We start from the raw sequence: 26046 nt of genomic DNA, 5'->3' as shown, positions 1-26046 counted from the left end.
CAGAACCTTAATTCGGCGGCCATGCTCCCGGACACTGTCAAACGAGTTCGGAAAACTCTGCGGCAGGATAGTCCATCTCGTCAGGAGCTCTATTAGAAATTCGACCTCCATATCAGTCCCGACCAAGTGGCGGCATACGTACCGTGCGTACATAACTACGCACTAAAAATACCATGGGCAGAGATGGAGGCATAACCAGACCGTGGTCCACAATATGGCTCGACCTTCCTTGGACACACATACTTTTACTTTTCTTTTTATCCTTTTCAGGTTTCTTTTCCGCAGGCCCCTCTCGACGGTATCATAATCGGTCCTTTCGAAGGACGGATATACCAAGGTGGCAAGTAGCACAGACGTGTGGGGGAATCTCTAGATGTTCTTTTCAACGATCATTCTACCTGCTTTTAGGACACGTACGCAGCTCCTCCTTGGTCTTGGCATGTTAAATAGCCACCATTGCTTATCACACTATTTGTACAAAATACGCTTTGACGTATTAATCAAACTATAATGGAAACAGTTTGCAGCCCAACTTTTGCGGCACTAGCTTACTACTTCATTTTTTCTTGATAATCTCATCAATTGCACTCGTACACTTTGGTACGCCTTCAAATGCCAGAGGCTTCATTGCACCCCATATTATGGCAATAAAGTCTGAACACTTTTTATAATATAGTTTGGCACCCCGAATTTTAGCATTATATGCATTGGCTCCGAATCATGTCTTTGGTCAATAGTTGGGTTGCCCGGCTCCTGTGCTTACTACCTTACGTTCCGCTCTATCAGCTAGGGTAGTAAAGGGAGAACTACTATGATTGTGTCCTGGTTTATCCGGATGAGCACCTTACTAGAGAAAGCCGAAAACTGACTGTCATGATGCGGCGTGAGCCGGTCAGCTGTTTGGAGGTTAGAAATCTTTTGCAATTTTTTACTCGATCAGGTGTTTACATCACCCTAGTTCGGACTCACGAATACTAGGGGTTGTGCCTAAAATTCTATTGTCAAACTCCTATGGCCAAGTGAGGGTGATAAAGCCACATAGTCCGATTGCCAGGTTCGTTGCACTGAACACCTCCTTCAAGGACCAAACTTTTGGATAAAGAGTGTTTTAGATTCATCCCGAACACCCCCGTACTACCTACGTGGGGGCTGAAACCGATGACTGGACAACTCTTAGACTTGATAAAACGGCCGCACAGGAGGTAAAATTTTAAATAATAAACAACAAAGCATTATATTACATATCAGCCTTGTTTTCATCATACAGGAAGGGACAATATGATTGATTTCATTCAAAGATAATGTCTTTTGAACACTGCTACATCTTGAGCTTGCGTTGGTTTTCCCCGAAGAGGAAGGGATGATGCAGCAGAGTAGCGTAAGTATTTCCCTCAGTTTTTGAGAATCAAGGTATCAATCCAGTAGGAGCCCACGCTCAAGTCCCTCGTACCTGCACAAAGCGATGGCTACTCGCAACCAACACGATTAGGGGTTGTCAAGCCCTTCACGGTCACTTACGAGAGTGAGATCTGATAGATAGAATATTTTTGGTATTTTTGATATAAGGATGCAAAGTAAAAAGTAAAAGCAAAGTAAATAGCAAAACAATATAAAAGTGATGGAGATTGATATGATGAGAATAGACCCGGGGGCCATAGGTTTCACTAGTGGCTTCTCTCAAGAGCATAAGTATTCTACGGTGGGTGAACAAATTACTGTTGAGAAATTGATAGAATTGTGCATAATTATGAGAATATCTAGGAATGATCATGTATATAGGCATCACCTCCGTGACAAGTGGACCGAAACGATTCTGCATCTACTACTATTACTCCACTCATCGACCGCTATCCAGCATGCATCTAGAGTATTAAGTTAAAAACAGTGTAACGCCTTAAGCAAGATGACATGATGTAGAGAGATAAATTCATGCAATACGAAATAAACCCCATCTTGTTATCCTCGATGGCAACGATACAATACATGCCTTGCTGCCCCTTCTGTCACTGGGTAAGGACACCGCAAGATCGAACCCAAAGCTAAGCACTTCTCCCATGGCAAGAACTACCAATCTAGTTGGCCAAACCAAACGGATAATTCGAAGAGACTTGCAAAGATAACCAATCATGCATAAAAGAATTCAGGGAAGATTCAAATATTATTCATAGATAGACTTGATCATAAACCCACAATTCATCAGTCTCAACAAACACACCGCAAAAACAAAATTACATCGAATAGATCTCCACAAGAGAGGGGGAGAACTTTGTATTGAGATTCAAAGAGAGAGAAGAAGCCATCTAGCTACTAACTATGGACCCGAAGGTCTGAGGTAAACTACTCACACTTCATCGGAGGGGCTAGGATGATGTAGAAGCCCTCCATGATGACGGCCCTCTTCCGGCGGAGCTCCGGAACAGGCCCCAAGATGGGATCTCGTGGATACAGAAAGTTGCGGCGGTGGAATCAGGGTTTTGGCTCCTGTTCTGATCGTTTGGGGGTACGTGTGTATATATAGGAGGAAGGAGTACGTCAGTGGAGCACCGAGGGGCCCACGAGGCAGGGGGTGCGCCTGAGGGGGAGGCGCCCCCACCCTCGTGACCACCTCTTTGATCCCTTGCAGTAGGGTCCAAGTCTCCTGGATCACGTTCGGTGAGAAAATCACGTTTCCGAAGATTTTATTCCGTTTGGACTCCGTTTGATATTCTGTTTATCCGAAACACTGAAATAGGCAAAAAACAACAATTCTGGGCTGGGCCTCCGGTTAATAGGTTAGTCCCAAAAATAATATAAAAGTGGAAAATAAAGCCCAATATAGTCCAAAACAGTAGATAATATAGCATGGAGCAATGAAAAATTATAGATAACGTTGGAGATGTATCAGGCATCCCCAAGCTTAATTCCTGCTCGTCCTCGAGTCGGTAAATGATAAAAAAAGAATTTTTGATGCGGAGTGCTACTTGGCATAATTTCAATGCAAATCTTCTTAATTGTGGTATGAATATTCACATTAGAAAGATTCAAGACAAAGGTTTATATTGACATAGAAAATAATAATACTTCAAGCATACTAACAAAGCAATTATGTCTTCTCAAAATAACATGGCCAAAGAAAGTTATCCCTACAAAATCATATAGTCTGGCTATGCTCCATCTTCCCCACATGAAGTATTTAAATCATGCACAACCCCGATGACAAGCCAAGCAATTGTTTCATACTCTAACTTTTTCAAAACCTTTTCAATCTTCACGCAATACATGAGCGTGAGCCATGGATAGAGCCCTATAGGTGGAATAGAATGGTGGTTGTGGAGAAGACAAAAAGGAGAAGATAGTCTCACATCAACTAGGCGTATCAACGGGCTATGGAGATGCCCATCAATAGATATCAATGTGAGTGAGTAGGGATTGCCATGCAACGGATGCACTAGAGCTATAAATGTATGGAAGCTCAACAAAAGAAACTAGTGGGTGTGCATCCAACTTGCTTGCTCACGAAGACCTAGGGCAATTTGAGGAAGCCCACCATTGGAATATACAAGCCAAGTTCTATAACGTAAAATTCCCACTAGTACATGAAAGTGACAACATATGAGACTCTCCATATGAAGAACATGGTGCTACTTTGAAGCACAAGTGTGGGAAAAAGGATAGTAGCATTGCCCCTTTTTGTGGGGGGCCTTCTTTTTTTGGAAAATTCTCTATTGAATGATGATCATCACACTTCTATTTATTTACAACTCAATGATTACAACTCAATACTAAAACAAAGTATGACTCTATATGAATGCCTCCGGCGGTGTACCGGGATATGCAATGAATCAAGAGTGACAAGTATGAAAGAATTATGAAGGGTGGCTTTGCCACAAATACTATGTCAACTACATGATCATGCTAAGCAATATGACAATGATGGATGTGTCATGATGAACTAGATGGTGGAAAGTTGCATGCCAATATATCTTGGAATGGCTATGGAAATTCCATAATAGGTAGGTATGGTGGCTGTTTTGAGGAAGGTATATGGTAGGTGTATGATACTAGCGAAAGGTGCGCGGTATTAGAGAGGCTAGCAAGGGTGGAAGGGTGAGAGTGCGTATAATCCATGGACTCAACATTAGTCATAAAGAACTCATATACTTATTGCAAAAATTTAGTAGTTATCAAAGCAAAGTATTACGCGCATGCTCCTATGGGGATAGATTGGTAGGAAAAGACCATCGCTCGTCCCTGACCGCCACTCATAAGGAAGACAATCAATAAATAAATCATGCTCCGACTTCATCACATAACGGTTCACCATACGTGCATGCTACGGGAATCACAAACTTCAACACAAGTATTCTTTAAATTCACAACTACTCAACTAGCATGACTTTAATATTATCACCTCCATATCTCAAAACAATTATCATGCTTCAATCTTTTCTTAGTATTCAACACACTCAAAAGAAAGTTTCACAAATCTTGAATACCAAGCATATTATTATTAGGCAAATTACCATGATATTAAGAGACTCTCAAATTAATTTAAGTGAAGCATGAGAGATCAATAGTTTCTTTAAAACGAATCCACCACCGTGCTCTAAAAGTTCTAAGTGAAGCACATAGAGCAAAATTATAACGCTCAAAAGATATAAGTGAAGCACATAGAGCAAAATTATCTAGCTCAAAGGATATAAGTGAAGCACAAAGAGCAAAATTATCTAGCTCAAAAGATATAAGTGAAGCACATAGAGCAAAATTATCTAGCTCAAAGGATATAAGTGAAGCACATAGAGCAAAATTATCTAGCTCAAAGGATATAAGTGAAGCACATAGAGTATTCTATCAAATTTTAATTCATGTATGGCTCTCTCAAAAGGTGTGTACAACAAGGATTATTGTGGCATACTAACAAACAAACACAAAAATAATACAAGATGCTCCAAGCAAAACACATATCATGTTGGTGAATAAAAATATAGCTCCAAGTAAATTACCAATGGAAGTGGACGAAAAGAGGGGATGCCTTCCGGGGCATCCCCAAGCTTTGACTTTTTGGTGTCCTTGGATTATCTTGGGGGTGCCATGGGCATCCCCAAGATTAGGCTCTTGCCACTCCTTGTTCCATGATCCATCAAAAGAATTCACCCAAAACTTGAAAACTTCACAACACAAAACTCAAGATAGAAAACTCGTGAGCTCCGTTAGCGAAAGAAAACAAAATACCACTTCAAGGTACTGTAATGAACTCATTATTTATTTATATTTGTGTTAAACCTACTTTATTCCAACTTATCTATGGATTATAAACTATTTTACTAGCCATAGATTCATCAAAATAAGCAAACAACACACGAAAAACAGAATCTGTCAAAAACAGAATAGTCTGTAGTAATCTGTAGCTAGCGCAAAATCTGGAACCCCAAAAATTCTAAAATAAATTTCTGGACGTGAGGAATTTATCTATTAATCATCTGCAAAAATAGTTAAGTAAATAGCACTCTTCAAATAAAAATTACAGCAGTTCTCATGAGGGCTAAAGTTTCTGTTTTTTACAGCAAGTTCAACAAGACTTTCCCCAAGTCTTCCCAACGGTTCTACTTGGCACAAACACTAATTAAACACAAAAACACAACCAAAACAGAGGCTAAATAATTTATTTATTACTAAACAGGAGCAAAAAGCAAGGAATAAAAATAAAATTGGGTTGCCTCCCAACAAGCGCTATCGTTTAACGCCCCTAGCTAGGCATAACGAGCAAGAATAGATCTAGGTATTGCCATCTTTGGTAGGCAATCCATAAGTGGCTCTCATGATAGTTTCATATGGTAATTTTATTTTCTTTCTTGGAAAGTGTTCCATGCCCTTTTTTTAATGGAAATTGAAATCTAATATTCCTTTCCTTTATATCAATAATCGCACCAACCGTTCTAAGGAAAGGTCTACCAAGAATAATAGGGAAAGAAGGATTGCAATCTATATCAAGAACAATGAAATCTACGGGCACATAATTCCTATTTTCAACAATAAGAACATCATTAATTCTTCCCATGTGTTTCTTAATAGTGGAATCCGCAAGATGCAAGTTTAGAGAGCAATCATCAAAATTACGGAAATCTAGTAAATCACACAAAGTCTTGGGAATAGTAGAGACACTAGCACCCAAATCACACAAAGCATAAAACAATCTTTAATTTTAATTTTAATAGTTGGTTCCCACTCACCATGTGTTTCAACTCAAGTTTTTCTTCATAAGATTGCATCAAGGCATCAACAATATGTTCGGTGAAGGCTTTATTTCGACTATAAGCATGTGGAGAATTTAGCATGGATTGCAACAAGGAAATACAATCAGTCAAAGAGAAATTTTCATAATTAAATTCCTTGGAATCCAATATAGTGGGTTTAGCAACATCTAGATTTTTATTTCTTTCAATCCCACTTTCATCAATTTCATCATTAAGATCTAAACACTCCGAATTATTAGAACGCCTTCTAGGTAAAGGAAGATCATATTAAGTTTCATCAAGATTCATATTGCAAAATAAAGATTTAATAGGAGACACATCAATAAATTTCAGATCTTCATCTTGATTTTCATAGGAATTAGAAGAACACGCTTTAATAAAGGCATCTTTGGAAGCACGTATCCTAGCGGTTCTTTCTTTACACTCATCAATTGAAATACTCATGGCTTTTAGAGACTCATTAATATCATGCTTAGGTGGAATAGATCTAAGTTTCAAAGCATCAACATCAAGAGCAATTCTATCAACGTTCCTAGCCAAATCATCAATCTTAAGCAATTTTTCTTCAATCATAGCATTAAAATTCTTTTGCAAAGAAATGAATTCTTTAATATTAGATTCAAAATCAGAGGACATCTTATTATAATTTCCATAAGAGTTGTTGTAGGAATTCCCATAATTATTAGAAGGATTACTAGGATATGGCCTAGGATTAAAATTCCCTCTATAAGCGTTGTTACCAAAATTATTCCTACCAACAAAATTAACATTCATAGATTCATTGTTATTCTCAATCAAAGTAGACAAAGGCATATCATTAGGATCAGAAGAAACACTCTTAGTAGCAAATAATTTCATAAGTTCATCCATATTTCCACTCAACACATTAATTTCTTCTATCGCATGCATTTTTTTATTAGAAGTTCTTTCAGTATGCCATTGAGTTTAATTAACCATAATATTATCTAGGAGTTTAGTAGCATCTCCTAAAGTGATTTCCATAAAAGTGCCTCCCGCGGCCGAATCTAAATGATTTCTAGAAGCAAAATTCAATCCGGCATAAAAAAACTGTATAATCATCCACAAATTCAAACCATGAGTAGGGTAATTACGTATCATTAATTTCATTCTCTCCCAAGCTTGTGCAACATGTTCATGATCAAGTTGTTTAAAGTTCATTATATCGTTTCTAAGAGAGATGATCTTAGCGGGAGGAAAATACTTATAGATAAAAGCATCTTTGCATTTGTTCCATGAATCAATACTATTCTTAGGCAAAGACAAAAACCAAGCTTTAGCACGATCTCTAAGCGAAAAAGGAAATAGCTTCAATTTAACGACATCATTATTGACATCTTTTTTCTTTTGCATATCACATAAATCAACGAAGCTATTCAGATGAGTAGCGGCATCTTCACTAGGAAGGCCGGCGAATTGATCTTTCATAACAAGATTCAACAAAGCAGTATTGATTTCACAAGATTCAGTATTGGCAAGAGGAGCAATCGGAGTGCTAAGGAAATCATTGTTATTGGTATTGGGCTTGAGCTTGCATTGGTTTGCCCCGAAGAGGAAGGGATGATGCAGCGGAGTAGCATAAGTATTTCCCTCAGTTTTTGAGAACCAAGGTATCAATCCAGTAGGAGCCCACGCTCAAGTCCCTCGTACCTGCACAAAGCGATAGCTACTCGCAACCAACGCGATTAGGGGTTGTCAAGCCCTTCACAGTCACTTACGAGAGTGAGATCTGATAGATAGAATATTTTTGGTATTTTTGATATAAGGATGCAAAGTAAAAAGTAAAAGCAAAGTAAATAGCAAAACAATATAAAAGTGATGGAGATTGATATGATGAGAATAGACCCGGGGGCCATAGGTTTCACTAGTGGCTTCTCTCAAGAGCATAAGTATTCTACGGTGGGTGAACAAATTACTGTTGAGCAATTGATAGAATTGTGCATAATTATGAGAATATCTAGGCATGATCATGTATATAGGCATCACGTCCGTGACAAGTAGACCGAAATGATTCTACATCTACTACTATTACTCCACTCATCGACCGCTATCCAGCATGCATCTAGAGTATTAAGTTAAAAACAGAGTAACGCCTTAAGCAAGATGACATGATGTGGAGAGATAAATTCATGCAATATGAAAGAAACCCCATCTTGTTATCCTCGATGGCGACGATACAATACGTGCCTTGCTGCCCCTTATGTCACTGGGTAAGGACACCACAAGATCGAACCCAAAGCTAAGCACTTCTCCCATGGCAAGAACTACCAACCTAGTTGGCCAAACCAAACGGATAATTCGAAGAGACTTGCAAAGATAACCAATCATGCATAAAAGAATTCAGAGAAGATTCAAATATTATTCATAGATAGACTTGATCATAAACCCACAATTCATCGGTCTCAACAAACACACCGCAAAAAGAAAATTACATCGAATAGATCTCCACAAGAGAGGGGGAGAACTTTGTATTGAGATTCAAAGAGAGAGAAGAAGCCATCTAGCTACTAACTATGGACCCGAAGGTCTGAGGTAAACTACTCACACTTCATCGGAGGGGCTAGGATGATGTAGAAGCCCTCCGTGATGACGGCCCTCTTCCGGCGGAGCTCCGGAACAGGCCCCAAGATGGGATCTCGTGGATACAGAAAGTTGTGGCGGTGGAATCAGGGTTTTGGCTCCTGTTCTGATCGTTTGGGGGTACGTGTGTATATATAGGAGGAAGGAGTACGTCAGTGGAGCACCGAGGGGCCCACGAGGCAGGGGGCGCGCCTGAGGGGGAGGCGCCCCCACCCTCGTGACCACCTCTTTGATCCCTTGCAGTAGGGTCCAAGTCTCCTAGATCACGTTCGGTGAGAAAATCACGTTTCCGAAGATTTTATTACGTTTGGACTCCGTTTGATATTCTGTTTATTCGAAACACTGAAATTGGCAAAAAAAACAACAATTCTGGGCTGGGCCTCCGGTTAATAGGTTAGTCCCAAACATAATATAAAAGTGGAAAATAATGCCCAATATAGTCCAAAATAGTAGATAATATAGCATGGAGCAATCAAAAATTATAGATACGTTGGAGACGTATCAAACACTGCCCTTCTACAATACGGGATCCCTTCAGGACATCTTTAAAATACCACTCGGACATGCGGTGCTCCTTGCCCACAGGCGGTCCTTCGGTCGCGAGGTTGACGGCATCCATCTTCGCCCATTGCATCTTGACACGGGCGAAGGCCATCCGCGCACCTTCTATGTAGACCGATCGCTTGATGGCATCAAGCCGAGGGCAGGCATCGACCAGCCGCTTCACGAGCCCGAAGTAGCTGTTGGGTATGGCTTCGGCAGGCCATAGCCGGATTATCAAATCCTTCATGGCTAGTTCGGCCACCCTATGCAGCTCGACCAGCTGTTTAAGCTGATCGCTAAAGGGCACCGGATGTTCTGGCACAAGGTATTGCGACCAGAACAGCTTCTTCGTTGAGCTCCCTTCTTCAGCTCGGAAGAATTCCGCAGCGTCAGAAACACTGCGAGGGAGATCCGCAAACGCCCCTGGAGAACTCCAAATCCGGGTAAGTAAGGGATACCTCTTCTTCACATACTTGCTTTGCATAATAAAAGCCTTACCCGCCGCGATTTTATTGGCCTCTTGGATTTCCTGGAGGGCACCTTGGGCTTCGGTCGGGCCTCTTGTGCGCTTTGGTGGGCCTTAGCGAGTTTGGACTCTTGGTCCGTATTCTGACGCTCCAAGGACTCGCATTTCTTCACGGCGTCCTGGAGCTCCTGCTGGACCTCACCAACCCTAGCCTCATGCCTTTCGTGGGTGGCTTGTTCCTTTGCCGCTCTCTCCTCTGCCTCGGCCAGCGCCTTCTTGAGGGCCTCCACTTCGGTTGCCGCCCCTAATAAATATCATGGCATTGTGGTAAGCACAAAAATATTCACCTTTTTCGGACACACACAAGGTCATTTCATACCTTGAGTGTCCTCCAGCTGCTTTTTCGCACGACCGAGCTCTTCCTCGATCCGATGCAGCCTCTACTTCAGTCCAGAGACTTCAGCAGCATGAGAAGTCACAGCTAGCAGCGACGCCTGCTTATTCACAAAAACATATACGATTAGTCTCCTGCGAAAGACTATTTGATCCTCTGTTCGGCTCTTCTTTCCGAACACCGGATAGAGTCTCAAGGGCTACTGTCTATACTGTAACTTTATTTTCACATAAATGTAGTGCTTACCTCAAAGCCTGTTAGAAGGCTTGCGCATGCTTCGTTCAGTCCGCTTTTCACGGACTGAATCTTCTCAATCACTGCACCCATGAGGGCACGGTGTTCCTCGACAATGGAAGCACTTCGCAACACTTCCAATAGAGTATCCGGTGCCTCTGCTTGGAGAGAGGTCACCGGAGGAATAGGCATACCTCCTTCTTTCGAGTGAGGCTGCTTGCCGGATTCCGGAGCCGTATAGGTCTCTGGGGCCGTATTCGGCCGGGGGCCAAATTCGATATGGCCCCCATCACCAGGCTCCATGGGGATTCTCTCTCCCATGTGTCCGGTGGCCGGGATTTCACCCTCTGGCGCCGCCCTGACGTCCTCCTACGTCTCTCCCTGGCCTAGGGTCCTTGGGGACAGTACCTTGGTGTCATCCATGGCCCTGGGAGAGGAGGCCACTGGAAGAGACCCGCTGTCCATCACCTTAGGGTCCAGCGAATTCCCCAAAGATGAGGCTCGCTCGAGGTCGGAACGAGCCGGACTGCAAATGCACGATTCAACATGTCAAAACTATGAAGTAAGGAGGCTGATATATGAATGCGTCGAGGTCTCTGAATACTTACGATTCGGCCAGGGGCTTATCTCGGGGGCGCCGTTCTGGGCTGCTATCGATGTCTCATGCAGAGTTATCCGCGATGGAGATTTTCTCCTTTTTGGACGCCTCTGCTTCCAGAGTTGTGGAAGCCGCCCTCTTCTTCCTTTCCCCCTCAAGGGGATAGTTGCTTTCCTCCTCCTCCTCCTCCTCGTCATCTTCGGTGACGGAGGAGTGAGTTTCAACATCTTCGAACGTCATGTCCGAAGTACCCTTGTATCGGAGTCCACCTCTGGTCCCCTTGGCCTTCTTCTCCGGCACCTGGTAGGGTGCCGGAACCAGCATCTTCGTCAGAAGAGGGATGGTTGGTTCCTCGAGCAGCGGAGCCAGACACTAAATCCACTCCGCCTTCTTTGTCCAGCCCTAAAAAAATATATAGGACGACTTAGGCCCCTTCTCTGAAAAAGCAAGTAAAGGATACACCTTGAAATGCGAAAGTCTTACCAGACTGGTGGGATGGGCCAGGTTGTGCCCATGGTCCTCGGTCATCTTCGGCCACGTCTCGTTGGCCTTGAAGAGCACCTTCCAGCTATCTTCGTGCGTAGTTCTGAAGAACCGCTGCAGGGTCTGGTGCTCGCCCGGATCGACTCCCATAGATGGCAAGCCCGGCTCTGGCATGGAAGGATCTGGCAAACTAGCATCACCTGAATCACGTTGACAAGTTTGACGTTCTTGTCCACCATGCACTGGATGCGCGTCTGCAGCGTTGTCAGTTCGTCTGACGAAAACCAATTTAGGCCCTTCTCTAGCCAGGAGGTGAGCCACATTGGGGCTCCGGACTTGAATACTGGAGCCGCGGCCCAGGTGACGTCACGGGGCTCTGTGATATAGAACCACAGTTGTTGCCACCCTTTGACGGTCTCCACGAAGGAGCCTTCGGGCCATGTGACGTTGGGCATCTTGCTCACCATGGCGCCTCTGCACTCCGTGTGTTGGCCACACACCACCTTCGGCTTCACATTGAAGATCGTTAGCCACGATCCGAAATGGGGTGGGATGCGAAGGAAAGCCTAGCACACGACAATAAATGCCGAGATGTTGAGGATGGAATTTGGGGCTAGATCATGGAAATCTAGCCCATAACAGAACATAAGCCTGTGAACGAATGGGTGGAGTGGAAATCCCAGCCCATGGATGAAGTGGGAGATGAAAACTACCCTCTCGTGCGGCTCTGGGGTAGGGACGATCTGTCCCTCGGTCGGAAGTCAATGGGCGACTTCCTTGGCCAAATATCCGGCCTCCCAGAGCTGGGGCATGTCCTTCTCCTTGACGGAGGAGACCATCCACTTGCCTTGCGCTCCGGATCTGGACATGACTGGAGTGCTGTTTGAAGGCAAAAAAGATGAGGACTTGGGCGCTGGAGCTCGAGAGTGGGTAGGCAGAGAGAGAGAAGGCGTGGGTGAAAGGGGGTGAGTCCTTATCCCTTTATAAAAGCAACGAATATCAAGTGCCTCCCCACTAGCCTTAAAACTCGCCTATTTCCCAAGGGTCGTGCAAGCGGCACGGTTGCATTACCCACGCTCGTACTGATGAGAATCCCGTAATAAGGGGACACGATCTCTACTTTGACATGACGTGCCGATAAAATCGCATCTCGAAATATGAAACGGCAGGCCGAGAAACGGTTCAAAATGATGACCGGGTGGTGATGTGGTGTCATGCTACAAAAAGTTGTCAGCGGATTGGACTCGTGAAATATTATACTCTCTGCGGTTGTGTGTGGTGTTTGTTTTGTAGAGCCGGACATGTTCTTTGTGTTCGAAAGCTGTTTTGAAGTATTCGGAGGAGGAACCCGCCTTGCAATGCCAAAGACAATCTAAGCGCCGGACACCTCATCATTGAAGCCAGGTTTAGGGGCTACCGAGGGAGTCCTGGACTAAGGGGTCCTCGGGCGTCTGGCCTGTTGGACATGGGCCGGACTGTTGGGCCATGAAGATACAAGATTAAAGATTCTCTCACCCGTGTCCGGATGCGACTCTCCTTGGCGTGGATGGCAAGCTTGGAGGTCGGATATGAAGATTCCTTTCTCTATAACCGACTTTGTACAACCCTAGTCCCCTCCGGTGTCTATATAAACCAGATGGTTTAGTCCGTAGAGGCAATCATAATCATATAGGCTAGACTTCTAGGGTTTTAGCCATTACGATCTCGTGGTAGATCAACTCTTGTAACCCCCATACTCATCAATATTAATCAAGCAGGACGTAGAGTTTTACCTCCATCGAGAGGGTCCGAACCTAGGTAAAACTTCGTGTCCCTTGTCTCTTGTTACCATCAACCTCAGATGCACAGTTCGGGACCCCCTACCCGAGATCCGCTGGTTTTAACACCGTCAGGCCCCCACAATCGCCAAACACCATCCCCAAATCAGCCTCGAACACTCCAAAAAGATGGATCCAGCAAATGTCTCATCCTTGAACGAGCTGCTGGATCACATCGCCGCCCTGGGGGTCACAATAGAATATGTACGGATCGGGCTTAAACCCGATCAGAGGGAAATCAAGTCCCCATCGGTCACCCACCTGGTAGCGATCGTTGAGGAACGAGCTGAGAATGCCTCTCTCCCTAAATTAAGCACCAGCTATGTTCGGATATTCGAGCCGCGCGAGCCGGATACCCATCCTCCGAACACAGGATCAGACATTATGTTCGGAGGTCCTCAGGACCTTACTGATCCTGAACTGGTGACCTCGGAGATTCTTCAAACTCCCGATCCAATAGTGGGTCAGGGTTCGGATTTCAGCCCGCCCACCCACCACAAGCAATTCAGGTCCTCTAGACGTATGTGGCCTAATGTATGTACGACAGCAACCTCGGGAAACAGTCCATCACTTCTGGGCCAGATTCCTCCTTGTTAAAAACAAGATTAAAGATTGTTGCGACGACGATGCGGTTTTAGTTTTATGCCACAACTGTACGGACGAGGGAATCCTCAATGCCCTAAACCGCCGCCACATACTGCACTTCACATATTTGGCACACATAGTACAGAAGTACTGCACAATGGGAAGCGCCTGGAAAGCCCAGACAGCCCGATGGGGACCTCCTGCCTTTAAGCAGCCCACCGGATGGGCAAAAAGGATGCACCCTTACGGGGCACCCAATCATCAGCCTATTGACAAGAAAATCAAGCCCTTCATGGGACAAAGAACTGTCCTCGACGAATTGCTCGACAAGCTCTATCAAATACATACGACGTTGAATACCAAACCAACATATAGCCTTCGGGCATGTTGGGTACTCCGGCAGGTGGCTAAGAGCGGCGAGGCCATCCTCACCAACACCACCCCAGAGAAGCACTCTTCGGAGGATGAGGATCTCAATGTATTTACGGTCTTCGAGACCTTTTCTTCAAATAATTAGCAAAAAAGGGCGCTCCACGACCTAGCCGAAGTTAACCAAGTAGCCGCAATAAATCCTTGGAACGATACGGGAATAACTTTTACCACCGACAAAGAAACAAGGGCCTGATCAGTCCGAGCACCAGCCGCCTTGGTCCTAAACCTAATTGTGGATGGCTTTCGACTCACCAAAGTGCTCATGGATGGTGGCAACGGACTGAACCTCATCTATGAAGACACGCTCAATAAAATGCAAATGGACAAGAGTCGCATCGAGCAAAGCAGTACCACCTTTTGAGGCATTATCCCCAGTCGAGAAGCATGATGCTCGGGGAAAATTAAACTTGATGTAGTATTCGGCACACTGGAGAACTACAGGTCTGAAGAGTTACTCTTCCACGTGGCACCTTTCAATAACGGATACCACGCCCTGTTGGGGCGAGATGCCTTCACATGCTTTAAGACATACCCCATTACGGGTACATGAAGCTCAAAATGCCAGGGCCCAACGGAGTTATCACTATCACTAGTGATCTTGATATAGCACTCCGCGCCGAAAACAAAATTGCATCCTTGGCCCTCGAGGCACTATCCGAGGCCCTCGTGGCCGAGGATCTAACCACTCTACATTCCACAGTGCACACAGACGATGTAATCCTCGACAAGAGGCCCAAGTCCACTTCTTTCAAGCCAGCAGACGAAATAGTCAAATTTCAAGTGCGCCCGACGGATCCTAGCAAGACAGCATCCATTAGAGCACAGCTGGATCCATCGATCGGCGTCACCTTGTGAGCATTCCTGCGTGAAAATTGGGACATCTTTGCCTGGCATCCTTCAGATATGCCATGAATCCCACGCAGACTGGCCGAACATAGCCTCAACATAATAAAGGGGTTCAAACAAGTCAAGAAAACATTGCGGTGATTTTCCGAACCCAAACGACAATCTATGGGGGAGGAGCTAGCCAAACTACTTGAAGCCGGGTTCATCAGAGAGATCAAACACCCAAACTGGCTAGCAAACCTGGTCATGGTGCCGAAGAAGCATAAATCCTGGCGCCTTTGTGTCGATTTCAAGGACCTCAATAAGGCTTGCCCTAAGGACCCCTTCTCGCTGCCCTGTGTTGACCAAATCATTGACACGACCGCATGACGCGACTCACTGTGTTTCCTCGAAGCATACTCCGGATACCATCAAATTAAGATGAAGGAGTCCAACCAGGCCACAACGACATTCATTACCCCTTATGGGCCTTTCTGCTTCAACACTATGCCTTCCGAACTGAAAGACGCTGGCGCCACTTACTAACGCATGATTCAAACATGTCTGGAAAACCAAATTGGCAAGACGGTGGAGGCATACGTAGATTATGTAGTCATCAAGACTAAACATGTCGAATCATTGGTGGACGATCTACGCCTCACATTCGACAACCTCCGAACATACGACATACGGCTCAATCTGGAAGAAATGTGTTTTCGGCGTTCCAACTGGAAAACTACTCAGGTTCATTGTTTCCAATAGAGGAATCGAAGTGAACCCAGCCAAAATTCGAGCCTTGTCACAACTGGCAACGCCAACAGACTTAAAGGTCCAAAAACTACTTGGGTGCGTGGCAGCCTTGAGCCGCTTTATCTCCAGCTTAGGAGAAAAGGCGCTGCCACTTTATCGACTGCTCCGACGCACCGACAACTTTGAATGGACGGAGGCGGCTACAGCCGTATTGGAAGAAGTAAAAACTTTGTTAGCAAGCAACCCAATCCTTGTCACACCAAGTGTTTTTTTGACAGAAAGACTGTAAGGGAACCCCCTAGAGTATAATTGGTGCAACAAACACAAATTGCAAGTACCATGCCTTGAACCTGGGTGGGTGGGAAGGCATCAGCCCCTTCCCACCACTAGGCTATGCCTTAGTCTGCAGTCACACCAAGTGTTGGTGAACCTATGTTGCTCTACATATCTGCGACTCACCAGGTGGTGAACGCGGTACTCATCATCGAACAAGAGGAAGAGGGACACAAATTCCCACTCCAGAAACCAGTGTACTATGTATCGGCGGTCCTTACACCATGCAAATCTCGATACCCATACTATCAAAAGATAGCATATGCGGTCTTCATGGCATCCCGGAAGCTGCGGCACTACTTTCAAGAGTGTTCGATTACGGTGGCGTCCGAAGTACCACTCAATGACATCATAAATAATTGGGACGACACTGGCCGCATAGCCAAATGGGCCATCGAACTCTTACCATTTGAAATAACATACAAGCCATGCCGAGCTATTAAATCTCAGGTGTTGGCCGACTTTGTCGCCGAATGGACGGAAGCCGAACTCCCTAAAGAGTACAACACATACTCCAATTGGGTTATGTACTTTGATGACTCTAAAATGTTAGGCGGATTGGGGGTTGGCGTCACCTTAACATCCCTTATAGGGGACACAGTCCGCTACATATTACAAATCATGTATATGGACTCTAACGCGGCCGAATACGAGGCACTACTCCACGATCTCCGAATGGCTGTTTCTATGGGCATACAACGCCTAGAGGTGCAGGGGGATTCGAACCTTGCAATATCCCAAATAAATGGAGAAGTCGATGCAAAATATCCAAAGACGGCGGCATACCGAAGCGCCATACTCAAAATATCATCTCGGTTTGAGGGGCTCGAGTTCCATCACGTGGCTCAAGACAGTAATCAGGCAGCGGACATCCTTGCTCGAATGGGCGCTAAACGCGACCCCGACCTGCCTAACACCTTTGTGGAAAGGCTCTTGAAGCCATCCGTGGTATGGCAGGATGAGAGCGGAAATACTAGTCCGGTGCCGAGCATACCCTTAGAAGCCAAACACAATTCTGATATCATCGGGGGCTCAGGCACCGAAATGACACCTTCCGCCCATGTAATCATGGCTGTCATTGCTCCATGTACCGAACCCTTCCTGGCCTACCTTAACAGACAGGAGCTCCCTGATGACCAAAACGAGGTCCGTCGCATAGTCTGATGCTCTAAAGCCTACAAAGTTCATGAAGGCAAACTCTACAAGAAAAGTACTACTGGAGTTCTTCAATAATGTATCTCCGAAGAGGACGGACGGCAGCTCATGGCCGAAATACATGCTGGTCTCGATGGCCATCATGCCGCAGCTCGGGCCCTTGTAAGCAAGGCCTTCCGTATAGTTTCCTTCTGGCCAACGGCCCAAGCAGATGCACATGCCCTTGTACAACGCCGTGTAGGATGTCAGCTTTTCGCCAATCAAAGTCATATGCCGCTCACTACCCTAAGAACAATCCCCATTACTTGGCCTTTTGCGGTCTGGGGGCTAGATATGGTCGGACCCCTTAAAGGGGGCAGCCACAAGGAGAAATATTTGCTGGTTATCATGGATAAATTCACTAAGTGGATAGAGGTCAAACCAGTAAAAACGGCTGAAGCAGGGCCGGTGATCGACTTTATATCCGGCATGGTCCACCGTTATGGTGTTCCGCACAGCATCAATACTGATAATTGCTCTAACTTCACAGCCGAGGAGGTGAAAAATTGGTGTGCTAACCTGGGCATTAAGATCGACTACGCCTCCGTATATCACCCTCAAACAAACGGTCAAGTCGAACGGGCTAATGGCCTGATAATGAGCGGCATCAAACCCAGACTAGTGCGATCCCTACGGGAGTCAGATAAACACTGGGTCGAGGAACTTGATTCCGTACTATGGGGACTGCGGACCACGCCCAATCGCATGACCAGATACACACCCTTTTTCATGGTGTACGGCACAGAGGCTGTCTTGCCCTGCGACATTATTCATGACTCACCTCGAGTGCGCATGTATGAAGAGAGAAGCCAAGCTCGATCGGCAGGACGACCTGGACGGCCTTGAGGAGGAGCGCGATATTGCAAAAGCCCGTTCCGCATTCTATCAACAACAGGCTCGGAGATACCAAAGCAGAGAAGTGCGGGCCAAGACTTATAATGTCGGCGAGCTCGTTCTACACCTCCCGGAGAAGAAGAAGGACAAGCTCAAACCAAAATGGGAGGGCCCCTTTATCATAGACGAAGTTCTCATGGGAGGGGCCTATCGCCTTCGTAACGCATTGGATAATCGCCTAGAGCCGAACCCATGGAACGCTGCTCGCCTTCGAAGATTCTACGCGTAAGTTTGGTCATGTTCCTTTTTTCGTTCTCCTCTTCATTTCTTTCTATTTTGTCGTTTTTGTATGATTCCTAAGGTATGTTCAGATAAGCCGAACACTTACGGGGTGCACATCCTAAAATGTATATACCCCAAGACACCTGGGGGCTTCTTTAACAGAAGCGTATTATTATTTAGACCTTGGAGCTCACAATGCATACGTCGTTTGTTAAGATACACTCTTTTTGCCAGTATATTCACCTCTATGACTTAAGTTTTTGCCAAGCTGGGGTGCCTTGCTCCTGTGTTTATGCCGTACGTTCCCGATCTGTTCGGCTGGGGCGTAAAGGGAGCACCTCTGCGATTTTTACAACCGGGTAATCCGGAACTGTACCTTAGATGGGTGAAGGTGAAAGCTAGAGTTCTTAAGAGAATAAGTGGTCAGCAACCAAACGACAGATTGTTACATTCTAGTAACTCTTCAAGCATACAGGACAACTTTTTCCCTATTATGGACCAAAGCCACGGCACGCATAATTACAGCATGCCGACCCGAGGAAAGGAACCCTTAACGGAACTATTCTCCTTGGAAGATGTTTCTTACATATTTAATATAACATACACCCCGAACTAATTTTTTTGTCTGTTCGAGCACAATGACTCGGTTGCCTGGTTTCTGAACATAGTGAATGCTTCTTTTCATTCCAAATAGTATCCGGAAACACTCCACCATTTTGGTTCAGAGGTTAAAGCCGAAAGCCTGTGATGACAAACTTTTCACATGTTCGAATAAAGGTATAGGTCGATCATAACGTACATTAATACATTAAATGAGATACCTATTCCTTATCTATTCGATCTATAAGACTATCTAACCTACAGTCTTCCTGCGAATACTTTGCAGCTATCATCACTTGGTCATACACCAAATTCACTGGAATTTCTTTCCCGTTTGTTCCATGTGGTCCCACTCGGGCCATATGATTTGGATCTAGCTTGGTGAAGAGTGTTTTCACCATGGCCCAGGCTTCTCGTGCGCCTTCACGGCAGGCGGATGTCTTCCATAGCTCAAACCGGCGCCGAGCACCTTTGAACAGGTTTGTCAAGCCCTCCATACTTTCTGGAGGGGTATCAGATGGCCATAATGCCTTCACCATACCCCTCATGGCTTTCCGAGCCTGAGCATGTACCACGGACATCTCCTTCAGCACGTCGCCTTGAAATCTGGATACTTCTTCTTCCGATCGACCAGTTAACAGGCCTACAACAACAGAATCATGACGTTCCGAATTATGGACTAAACATGAGCCCCTAGGGTGGTTTTAAATAAGAAAGGAAGACATACCAAGCATGCCGCCCTTTAGCTTCTCATTTTCTTTCTACACGGCCGATAACTGAGCCCTTAAGCTCGCCACATCTTCGGATTTTTTTGTCGTTTTCCTCCTCGTGTTTTTTCTTCGCGGACGCGCTCATTGCATCCTTTTCCATTTCCGCCAGTTCGGTGGTGACGGCATTTAGCTGCGTCTGATTTCTCTTTAGCTCCTGGGATAGCACAATATTCTTCTCTTCGAGAACCTGCGGGTCATATCGATTCTTAAATCGGTTTGCCTCACCGCTTCAAGTCTCAGGGGCTACTGGCGTATGACTATCAAAATTGCATAAACTTTTACCTATATATCCTTCGAGAACAACTAATTCACTCCGGCAAGTCCGTCTTGAGCGGCTCGGATATATGCATCCATTGAGCTCAGTGTGGTAAACTCTTGCTCGGAAAATGCCGGAGTGTGCATGGCCTCTTTCAATCAAGCACAATGACTGGGTTGTCTGGTTTTCGGACATAGTGAATGCTTCTTTTCATTCCAAATAGTATCCGGAAACACTCCACCATTTTGGTTCAGAGGTTAAAGCCGAAAGCCTGCAATGACAAACATTTCACATGTTTGGATAAAGGTATAGGTCGATCATAACGTACATTAATACTTCGCAACTATCATCACTTGGTCATACACCAAGTCACTGGAATTTCTTTCCCGTCTGGTCCCTGTGGTCCCACTCGGGCCATATGATTTGGATCTAGCTTGGTGAAGCGTGTTTTGACCATGGCCCAGGCTTCTCGTGCGCCTTCACGTCAGGCAGATGTCTTCTATAGCTCAAACTAGCGCCGAGCACCTTTGAACAGGTTTGCCAAGCTGTCCATACTTTCTGGAGGGGTATCAAATGGCCATAATACCTTCACCATACCCCTCATGGCTTTCCGGGCCCGAGCATGTACCACGGACACCTCCTTCAGCATGTCGCCTTGAAATCCGGATACTTCTTCTTCCGGTCCACCAGTTAACAGGCCTACAACAACAGAGTCATGACGTTCCAAATTATGGACTAAACATGAGCCCCTAGGGTGGTTTTAAATAATAAAGGAAGACATACCGAACATGCTGCCCTTCAGCTTCTCATTTTCTTTCTGCGCGGCTGATAACTGAGCCCTTAAGCTCGCCATCTCTTCGGATTGTTTGTCGTTTTCCTCCTCGTGTTTTTTCTTCCCGGACGCGCTCATTGCGGCCTTTTTCATTTCAGCCAGTTCGGTGGTGATGACATTTAGCTGTGTTTGATTTCTCTTTAGCTCCTGGGATAGCACGGTATTCTTCTCTTTGAGAACCTGTGGGTCATATCGATCCTTAAATCGGTTTGCGTCACCGCTTCAAGTCTCAGGGGCTACTGGCGTATGACTATCAAAATTGCATAAACTTTTACCTCTATATCCTTCAAGAACAACTGAGTCACTCCGACAAGTCTGTCTTGAGCGGCTCAGATATATGCATCCATCGAGCTGAGTGTGGTAAACTCTTGCTCGGAAAAGGCCGGAGCGTGCATGGCCTCTTTCAATCTATGGTGATTCATCACGCTCTCCACTTTGGAATTCGTGATAGATACATCATCCGAATCCTCATGGGGCGGCGGAACTGGCATTGCATCGGCTCTCGTCCTAGTTGGCGAGTCCGTCACCGGATTGGCGGGCATTCGGCTAACAGGGCGTTTTCCCACCGTCTGCCACGTTTTTTTCCTAACATCAAGGATAAAAGGAGACTTTAAACAATCCGAATTCGTGCCTAGGCTTGTATTGAGCAAACATACCTCTTGAAAGACTGTAGGTTTCTACAGCACTCACGGTCCTCTTTCGTTTTGAACGACTACCCGGCGTAGGGGGCGCCCTTGAGGAGGTACGGTTCGCCGAGATCAGTATAACGGATAAAGGTGCAAGTGGGGACTTCCTTTTAATAGTCCTATGAATACTTACGATGGAGAAGGGATAGGGGCGGGGGTAGTCGGTGGTGATAGCCAATTCTGAGACGTCAAGGCTCGCTTGATAAAATACCCCATCATCGAACTCTATGTATATATCCGGATCCTCGCGAAAGCCAGGGTCTTCATTGCGATTATGGTCCTCTCGCTGTGGGGAAGGACAATGAACGTCCTCGATCATCTTCCGCCATGACTGTTTTAACAAAGAACAAATTGGATTAGCATGCCGTGACAACAATAAGGCAACACAGATAATCGAAGTCTTACCCATTCATTGGGGTTGTACATGGAATAGCCTTCCCAGCCGTTTAAGCGGAGGAAATCTTCTTTTTCACCCTTATACAGATCGACCAAGATTGTGGCCAGTTCGGTAGGGGTATCCGGACCCTTCCATCTATAACGGGACACGTCATCTTCTCCGTTGTAACACCATAAAGGAGTTACTCTGGATTGGAGAGGTTGGAGGCACCTCTTTATTGCAATAGCCATAACCTCGACTATCGAGAGCTCGGTATGGGCTAGTAACCTGACCTTGCTAACCAACCTTTTTATTTCTGCACTGTCTTCCTCCTTGGGACTTCGCGGACGCCAGTTGAAATGCTTCTTTAAAGGAGCGCTGGAGAATTCAGGAAGGCCACACCGAACTTGGTCCGGCAGTGGGACGTCATCCATGTAGAACCATTCCGAAGATCACTATGGTTATACCTCTTTGGGAGTTCCTATGAGGTATCCGGATCCGGCTATACGCCATACTTCGGCACCGCCCACTTCAAATATGGAGCCTCCTCGATGGTGGGGAACGAGGCAGAAGAACTTCCTCCATAGTTCAAAATAGGCCTCAATGCCTGAGAACAGTTCGCAGAGGGCAACGAAACCTGAGATGTGCAGAATCGAACCTGGGGTAAGGTTGTGCAGTTGGATGCCATAAAATTCCAATAGGCCCCTGAGAAAGGGATGGATTGGATATCCTAGGCCCCATAATAGGAATGGGATGAAGCACACCCTCTCCTCCTTATTGGGGTTGGGGAAATTCTCAGCCATCATATCATTGTCGATCGAGGCCAATCCCGCTCGAACGGAGACTAGATCTGCGAGGCGAAGGTAGCCCTGCGTCTAGAGTCGACTCAGCTGAAGATGAGTCACTAAGCAACTCTGCCAATCACACTATTGAGGGCCATGGGGGTGCGAAGAGGAGCCTGGAGAACTGGCCATATTGGAAGGCTTTGTTCGTAGCTAATCTTGACAGTTTTTCTTTTGCGCGATGTGAGATGGCATTTGGGGATCTAAATCTCCTTATATAGATGTCGTCCGAGCGTGGTGAGGGGTTTATTTGCAAAAAATCACGGACCATTCGTATTCACCTAGCATGCGGAAATCGAAGCAACAACAGGAAGGAATCATAAAGAAAGAACATGAAGGTCAAAGCCAGACTGTCGTTGGTCCGAAGTATAATGAAGAACCCGCCTTGCAAAGCCGAAGACATAAGCCAGATACTACGTCGTCATTGAAGGCAAGTTCGGGGGCTACTAAGGGAGACCTAGATTTAGGGGTCCCCAGGTTTCTGGCCTATTCGAGCATGGGTCGGGCTGATGGGCCGTGAAGATAGAGTGGAAGATTATTCCCCGTGTTCGGATGGGACTCCTGGATGCGTGGAGGGCAAGATTGGAGTCCGGATGTATTGTTTCCTTCCTTTGTAAACCGCCTCTATACCCCTCCAGTGTATATATAAGCCGGAGGGTTTAGTCCATAGGGATTATCTGAATTCATATAGGCTAGATATCTAGGGTTTATCCATTACGATCTCGAGGTAGATCGACTCTTGTAACCCATGTACTCATCAAATACAACCTAGCAGGACATAGGGTTTTACCTCCATTAAGAGGGCCCGAACCTGGGTAAACATCGTGTTCCCTGTGCCCCTCGTTACCTTCAATCCTCAGACACACAATTCGGGACACCCTACCTAAGATTGGCCAATTTTGACACCGACACGTGGCCCCGGAACGACCAAATTTCAATGTGAGCTCTCTGTACCGTACGCCTTTCTTGAAAGCGCAGACTGCCTGGTGCTCTGAGACATTCTCCACCAGATGGTGAAGTGTAGTCCAACGCTGGATATAATCCCTCAAGGTCTCGTTACGCTTTTGAACACAATTTTGCAACTCGGACAGACCAGCGGGCCGCTTGCAAGTGCCTTCGAATGTCTTGATAAACACTTGGGCCAAGTCTTCCCAAGAGTATATGCTGGCTGGAGCTAACTGATTCAACCAGACCATAGCCAAGCCTTCAAGCATCAAGGGGAGGTGCTTCATGGCTACTTCATCATTGCCTCCACCGATCTGCACCGCCACCCAGTAATCTTCCAACCATGTGCCTGGCTTTGACTCGCCAGTAAACTTGCTCACTCCTGCAGCCAACCTGAAGTTGGGAGGAATCTCAGCTGCACGAATTGCTTTGCTGAAACACTTGGGCCCTGAGACGACTGTTCTACTGCCACTCAGATGACCTCTGTCTAGCCCTTCTCTGTTTGCTCGGCCTCTGTCAACCAGGACATGAACGAGGACTGACCTTGCATCGAACCCGGGCTCTCGAGGGTCGACTGGAATCCTCCGCTTGTTGCTGTACGAGTGCATGTCGTCGTACCGCCAGGGCGCATACGAACCACCCCTCGGAGGTGGTGTGGGCACTCCACAGCGGTCATCACGGTGGAATCAAGGATCTAACTGCACATGGCCTCGACTCAGGTACTGGTCCTGGTGATAACCATGATCTTCACGTCATGGGGGTGATCTTGAGTTGTGCGCCGACTGAACCGTGTCTGCTCTGACAGACCTACTGCAATTATAGACCTACTGCCGACTAAACCGTGATATAATTGAATGGGGCTTTCTCAGGATTATTAAAGTAGTGCATAATATCTTTCACATAATAAGCATCGAGGGTTTTAGGAGGTTGCCCATCTCCATGAGTAGCAAGTACACCTAATTTTTCTGGTATTTCGTGTTCCATATCCACAACTAAAGATATAAAACAACATAGAACAGCAAATAAAATCTATTTAGTGATAAAGCAAACAAGCACACACGAGAATATTCAACCCACGCTATTGCTCCTCGGCAACGGCGCCAGAAAAAGGTCTTAATAACCCACAAGTATAGGGGATCAGTTGAGCCTCTTTTGGTAAGTAAGAGTGTCAAACCCAATGAGGAGCTAAAGGTAGAACAAATATTCCCTCAAGTTCTATCGACCACCGATACAACTCTACGCACGCTTAATATTCACTTTACCTAGAACAAGTATGAAACTAGAAGTACCTTGTGGGTGTTGTAGGCTAGGTTTGCAAGATAATAAAGAGCATGCAAATAAAAGCTAGGAGCTGTTTAGATAAAGAAACAACTAAGTGAGTTTTAGTAGTGAACTTTTTGTCACAAGAAAGTTATTTATCCCTAGGCAATCGATAACTAGACCAGTAATCATTATTGCAATTTTATATGAGGGAGAGGCATAAGCTAACATAATTTCTCTTCTTGGATCATATGCACTTATGATTGGAACTCTAGCAAGCATCCGCAACTACTAAAGATCATTAAGGTAAAACCCAACCATAGCATTAAAGTATCAAGTCCTCTTTATTCCCATACGCCATGACCGACTTATCCGTGTCTGTGTTTCTATCACTCACGCAACATAGACAATAAGAAAACAATGAACATATTGCAAACCCTACAGTGGGGATCCCTCACGCTTGCGCGACATGAAGAGCACCATAGGACAGCACCAATAATAAAACATGCTACTCAAACCAATCACGATCATCAATCAACCCATAGGACAAAACGGATCTACTCAAACATCATAGGATAGCCATACATCATTGGAAAAAAATATATAGCATTGAGAACCATGTTTAAGTAGAGATTACAGTGGGGAGAAGGAGTGTTACACCGCTACATAGAGGGGAGAGAGTTGGTGACGACGGCAGCGAAGTTGTTGGTGTAGATTGCGGTCATGATGATGGCCCCGGCGGCATTCTGGCGCCACCGGGAGAGAGGGGAGAGAATCGCCCCCCTCTTCTTATTCTTCTTCCTTGACGTTCCCCCTAGATGGGAGAAGGGTTTCCCCTCTGGTCCTTGGCTTCCATGGTGGCGGAGGGGCGAGAGCCC

Source organism: Triticum urartu, chromosome 2A, assembly GCF_056163025.1.
Source record: "Triticum urartu cultivar PI428250 chromosome 2A, HENAU_Tu73, whole genome shotgun sequence".
Lineage (NCBI taxonomy): Eukaryota > Viridiplantae > Streptophyta > Magnoliopsida > Poales > Poaceae > Triticum > Triticum urartu.
This window is presented reverse-complemented; position numbering follows the sequence as displayed.